Below are 7,262 nucleotides of genomic sequence, written 5' to 3' on the forward strand. Positions count from 1 at the left end.
CAGTTATAGAAGCAACCAACAGGCCAATGGTAACTCTGCATAAACTGGAGAGATTCACAGCTAGGATTACAGAAACTATGCATGGGATGACTATCACCTGGATGCTCCCCAAGTTTGGCATTATGGCAGAGTGATGATAAGAACGTTATTGTTAAAACAAACACATATCAAAGCCCATTTGGAGTTTACAAAAAGGCATTTTAGAGGCACAACAAACATACAGTGCGCCTGCGTATGCGCTCAAGCTGCGGGGCGCAAGGGGTGGCGCTTCCCATTCAAATGAATGGGCACATGCGCACATGGCGCCCCGTGTGCCGCCGCACACGAGCCCCAATTCGCCTTACACAGAGGGGTCCGGAACAGATCCCCCGCATAAGGCAAGGGCGGACTGTATAAGAAAATGGTATCTTGTCTGATAAGAGCAAAATTGAACTTTTTGGCCTTGCTGCAAAACATTGCATGTGGTACAAAGTCAACATTGCTCATTGTCCTGAGAAAACCATCCCCATGGTGAAGCCCGGTGGCAGTATCATCATGTTGTGGAGATGCTTTTCCTCAATGTTTGGGTGTTGTGTGCCTATTTCTGACTTATGGCAACCCTAAGGCAAATCTATAATGGGTTTTTCTTGCCAAGATTTGTTCAGAGGAGATTTGCCCTGGCCTTCTCCTGAGGCTGAGAGCATGTGACTTGCCCAGGGATGTCCACTGGGTTTCATGGCTGAGCTGAGAATAAAACCTTGGTCTCCAGAGTTATATTCCAGCATTAAAACCACTGCTTGTTCTTTATGGACTGGAAAACTCTGGGATTGCAAAGGACTTTTGACTGAAGTGGAGGTTCATCTTCCATCAGGACAAATGCACAGCCAAAGTACCCCTTTTAACATGAAGAATGTCTTATAATGCAAGTGTCCTGCCTTATGTGTATTATGTACATCAAGTGATAGCAAATGTCAATAAAAAACTATTCCAGACACAACAAAATGTATAAATGTCAAAGATACTACTGAAAAGCACTGTACAAGAGCATGCTTTTGGCACCTGACCTGCTGAATGCAGAACCTCTGTCTATATTATAAGCAAAAGAAACATTTCTGAAGAAAGGAAGTTCAATTTCTAATAATCAGTGTATGATTAATTTGTACTCTGAACCAGCTAATTATGAACTCCTGTGACATCAGCAGGACAGTCTTGATGTTGTGTTATGTTTTGCCCACTGCTCTGCAGTCAATGTCTTTGGAGCAGTATCTGTTGTGAGCATGCTCATTCAGCGGAAGCACTATTGCCACACAGACTGAGAAAACAATGTGCTTAACTGAAAGGACAATTTTTGATTGCCATCTACAATCCTTTGAAGAGCAGGCAACTGTCCATAGAAAATCATTAACTTATAAACCATGGGGCCCTTTTGCATTATACAGTTATAGCCCTATAATTTAGGGCAGGTATTTATAATTCACAGCCAGAGAGCTCAACACAGGCACACTCTCCTTGTCCATTTCTCAGAACAATCACAATGAATAAAGTTGTCTCTCTCCCATAGTCAGGCATAAAGACAGCTGGAAACTGATCTAGATAATCCATTTCACACAGGAGCCACTGTGTGGCTACCATGTGCTCCAGAATATTATTCAAAAAGTGGACCCTGGAGACTGGCTGGTAGTTCTCTAATGCAGTCAGGTTCAGAGCATTTTTCTTCCAGTAAAGGCCTCACTACAGCTTCTTTTAGGCAGGATGGAACTTAGCCTTGCTGCAGGGATACATTCACCACTCCCTCTATCTATCTACTCAACCAAGCATGCTCTGGCTGTTTTAAGAAGCAAGAAAGGGTATAGGTTCAGTTAGCAGGTGGTGGTTTTTCCTCTCTAAGGATCCTATCCACATTCACAAGCCATACAAAGTGAAACATATGCAATAGCACAGGACAAGGAAGAGCCAAGATTACATCCCCTGGGCTTGTACCAACCATAACTTCCTAGCTAGAGAAGATCTGAGGATTTTTTTTCCTGCAAAGCATAGTAATAATTCATCACTGTGGGCTGCTGTGTGGTCTACATGCTCTTCTTGTGGGGTAGAGTGTAAGCGGTCCCTAACCAATGGATGACACTGTACAGATATAATAATGGCAGAAAATAATGATTTCTTTGCTGCTCCCACTGCCACAGTGTCAGTTTTCCAATGGGCTCTTGCCTGTGTTTAGATTTATTCTGAGTTTTTTTTCTACCAACACTCTATTCTCCATCCCACTGAGTTCAGCATTGCCAGCTACCTAGTTAACCAGGTGGTTCACAAGGGAATGCTTAGAAACTACTGTATTACTCTTGTCATTTCCCTATTCCAGAGATCAACCCAAGCTTTGACAGATCACTTGCCAAGGCAAAGGAAACCCCTGAAGAGCTACTAAGAATTCACCCACATCCATAAGCCTCCTGGGGCAGAGCATCTTCAATAGCTCCCATCCCTGCAGAGGCTCTGCATCCCAGTGAGTCTAAACTGTACCAGGTACTGATCTATCCATGACAATGGAACTGTGGAAAATTCCTCCACACTCAGATCACTGTCATTCCACCCAACACAGAAAACTAGGTCCAGAATATGTCCTGTATCATAGATGGCACCAGATATTACTTGAACAGATCCATGGTTAACATGAGAGGACATAAAGTCCTGAGCTGCTCCTAAAGAATGAGCTCAGCATGAATGTTGATGTTGCTCAGCACAACAACCTGGAGAATTTCAACACAACTATCAAGGCAACCCAACCAGCTCAGGAAGGAGACTGTTGAGAAGCAGGGTGGGCAGTACAGCAATGGAGTCTCCATTCTGTCTGAGCCACTCACCCTCAAATACAGACACCCAAACCCAGCAGACTGAAATGGGGCACCTGGTGTGGGAGATGGAATCTTAATAAAACACCTCCTGCCCACCCCGTGGCCTCATCTGTTTCACAAAAGAGAACCCACACCGACAAAGCTGGGAGAGATTAATTTCCTCCCTTTCATCCAGTCAGTTCTCTGTAATACAGGCCAGGCCATCATGTTTATAAAGTCCTGGATTATAGGTGATTTCTCATTTACTGAGCTGGCATTGAGCATTAACATTTCCAGTCCAGGGGGCCTGTTGGCAAGTCTCTCCAGGCTACTTGAAGTGGAAGGCAGTTTGGGGGCAACCAAGACTCTATGGACCTCCTGTCTCCCACAGTGATAGCTTGCACTCTCTCTCTCCCTCTAACCCATTACAGTACTTTTTTTCCAATGAGTGCTCCTTCCTACTCATTATTTACTCTTCATGGCGAACAGCCAGGCTTTCAAGCTGTAACATAATAGGAAAGGTGGTGCATTCACAAAGCAGAGCGGAAGAGAAATTTTATCAACAAGTTTCTATTCAGGAAGATTTAGTGTGCACAGAAGACTCCAGCAATAGGATAAAGTATGTATCAAACAGACTACTTGTCCATTTATTAATGTTTCTTTGTATACATGTTTCTGTAGTTATCTCTTGTGCTGAAGAGGTGTGGAAAGGGCAACTCAGGCTACAATCCTATGCACTTAATCTGGAGTAAAGCTCAGTAAGAAGTAAGTATATCTAAACAATCCATACACTGGATTGGTTAAATGAGGAGAATAGCATCAGGAGTACCATTTCCCTCATTTACTTCAGTGATGCTGCATTGTATACAGTCATCATCCCCATCATCAAACACTCATTTTATGCTATTTTCCAAGGAAAAGCCATGTTACATCAACATTGCCGGAGGAGGAGGGCGGTTGGATAATCAAGTGCAACATTTTCAGTTAATACAATAACAGTAACAAGTTAAGATTTAAACAGTTATACAAATAGGTTATATCTCTCATATTATTAAACATACACTAAGACTAAACAATCCACAAATAATTTACTGTACTGCCTCCTCAAAGAGAACGAAATCCAAAATAGTAGCAAAATAATACATATATTGGTACAGATGCAATAACAAAATAAATAAGATGATGTGAAAAAAAAGCCAATCCATAATCGGTAACATGTTACTTATTTGTGTTCTTTGCAATTTTGATACAACTATGCTACCAAAAATGAATACTTCTTATAACAGCTTAACTACTGAGTTTGTTTGGCATCTAGAGTGTTGGCTGAGATTTAAGTAGTTTGAAATGTGAAATTCACCCAGCCTCAAAACATCTTCAGTTTTGAACACATTAATTAGACTTTAATGGGTCTTCCAGATAAAAAGTATTCTGAGCCACTTCAGTCAGAATCATTTCTACTACATTTACTAGCAAGAATCATTGCTACAACCAAATATATCCCCTATCCTTTTTACTACCAAACTCCTACACAACATTGCAGGCTACCTGCAAAGTAGTATTTTTATATATCAATACAGCTTTAGACAGTAAACCTCCAAATGAAGAGGTTGGTTGGTTGCATTATTTAAACTCCACAGTTTATGAACACAAACAAATGAACTGAATATATTACTTCCACACAAGTGGGGAGGGAATCCAATTTTATTCCCAACTAGAGTAGATCAATTGAAATCAGTAAGACTTCCATTAGTGTTAGTAAATAAGTCCCATTCATCTCAATGGGTCTATTCATCTCAATGGGTCTATTTGGGGGAGGAAGGAAGGAAGGACGGACGGAGGGACAGACAGACGGGCTACTTTCTTGAAATTAATATGTTTTCCCAGGTATGCGGCTCTCTACTTGCTAGTCTTTCCGTGAGGACTAGTGATAATTTTATCTCATCTGAACCTCTCTTTAATAACTGTTGACAGGCCCAGATGCCAAGCTCTTGGTGAGAGCATCTGTTTGTCTATTGAGGATTAAGTTAAACTACTTACTACTTAGCCTTCAAGTATTGTAAATCCACATCTCCTACGGCATACCATAAGTATGTTAATCATAAAGAAGAAGAAGAAGAAGAGGAGGAGGAGGAGAAGGAGGAAGAAAAAGAAGAAGAGGAGGCAAGATACTCAAATAGTCATGAGACAACTTCTATGCCAAATATTTCAGGAATATACATTCTTTTCCATTTGACAAACACATCACTTCATGGCACAGGGAATCTTCACTATCTCACCTATCTCTACACACAGTCTCAAACTTATGAATATTTTTTTTTAAAGTCAAGACAAAGGTGAGTGTAATTTGTGATTTAATGTCTTTGTGAAGGAGCATCTCAGATCAGCACACAGTGACTAATCTCAGTTCTCATGCATTTTAAGATGAACGTGAAAACATTGCCTGGGTTAGTTCAGGACAATTCACAGTTTATGTTCTTAACATATATAGTACTATATCTGGGAGAGAGAAGTGTTGAAAAATGTGTCTGATAATGCAGGAGACCAGCAACATATCCTTTGACTGAACCACCCTGCTGTGCACACACATCCTTGAAAAACACTCTTTTGTTTCCTATAATTTATGAAGCTACACTTTGATGAGAATACCATGTTTACTGTTTGACTTATAGCATACTGTTGCAAAATATATGTACTGTAATTAATACAAATTTCTCTGTCATTTTCCAAAATCCCTTCATCTGTGACTAAATAAGCATTTCAGAATTAAATTCTGTAACTGGATCCAAAATAGACTCCCCTGTTTCTCCACGGTTAATTAAAAGTGAATTAAGCCCATTAATAGCACATATAACAATTCTCTTAGGACAGTACTGGAGTAATGAAGGTAAACATTCAAACCAAGGAGAATTTTAAAAATGAGACCTCAAGGGTTTGTAACAAATTATGTAATCTTAAAATACAAGATGAAGACTGGTACAGCCTAGTAGTTAGAACAGCATGCCCCAATGTGATGCCCTCCAAGGATTTTTGACTACAACTCCCATAGACCATAGGGTTGCCAGACTGAAAGCTGGAAAAAGCACATGAACCTTTACTGGCTGTGCAGAAGAGGGAATTTTAGGAGGTGCTACTTCTCATGTGGCCAAGTAATAAGAAATCCCCGATGAAATTCTCTCTTCGGTACAAGCCTTCTCCAGGTTCCACTCTGGCAAATTTACTCACCACTAGTTGTACTAGCTGGGGTAGGTATGAAATGTAGTTCAAAACATTTGGAAAGCACCATGTTAAGACAGGCTGGGTTAGAAAAATGGTTTATAAATCAGAAAGTCTTCTGATCAGATACAGCTGTGATCTTTATCTCTCTCAGAAACTACTTTTCCAACCAGCAGTTGCTGTAACCTGATCTAAAGCTGATCTGAAATAAATCTGTCCCATTTTGAGCATGTATTGATTTAAATCAGGGACCATTTAAAAAGAAGCAGAAGGAAACACAAAGGAAAGGACTGGTGTGTATTAAGTCTGGAAGAGGAATGCTTACTAACTGCCTCTATACACCCAGCCCACTCCCACCCTTCCTTAGTTCAAATAAGTCATTTTGCTCTTCCACATAAAATTGTTAATTTTAGCAATTTTGGAAAGATAAAATAAAAAGAAAACTTTCACACAGCAGCAATTCCTAAAAACTATATTTCACATTTCCACACATTAGTCTGGCCAAGATGGATGATCTTTAGCAGTAGCCACTAATGACCAATATGGCCGCCCATTAGCAGCACAATTTGTGTATTGCTCTAGCTTTGCAGGATTTATTATTATCTTTAAATTTATAAAGATACGGAGGGATTCCACTCAACAAGGGTAGAAATGCAGACTCTTGGATAACTCCTCGAACCCCAGTTTGAGCAGCTGCCTATTTGAGATTTGCGCTCTGGAAATTACAGTGTTCCACAATGCAAAGCCCAAGAAAGGTGATTTTCAAGGAAACTAAGGGGTGAAATAGACTGGCAGAAGGGGCAGCTAAAACTGCCCCTTCTGAACCTGATTGGAGCAGTGGCAACCGCACACCGTGACCCCAATCCACCCTGAAGGGTGGCAAAAAGCCGGCTTTCATGCTCACACATGGCCAGAAGCCAGCTTGATGATGCTCCAGTAGCGTGCGGAATATAAACACCACACTCCAAGCTGCCTGAAGGTGGCACAAAGGGGCGGTCTTTTTGCCTCCAAAAACTTAATTGATTTGCTTATATGCAACTTTATTCAACATAAAAGAAATGCAGCAATAGAGTTGAAAAAAAAGAATTCTATTTAAAGTTGTGTGTAAAAGGATTAACAGTAATTTAAAAGTGCATCAACAGCTTTTGAAAACTAGAGACAAAAGATAAACCCGAAAAGAGTACATGATAAGGTAGGCCCAAAATATTGTGCATAATGTTCAAATGAATGTATGGGAAATGT

This window comes from Sceloporus undulatus, chromosome 3 (assembly GCF_019175285.1).
Source record: "Sceloporus undulatus isolate JIND9_A2432 ecotype Alabama chromosome 3, SceUnd_v1.1, whole genome shotgun sequence".
In the NCBI taxonomy this organism is placed as follows: domain Eukaryota; kingdom Metazoa; phylum Chordata; class Lepidosauria; order Squamata; family Phrynosomatidae; genus Sceloporus; species Sceloporus undulatus.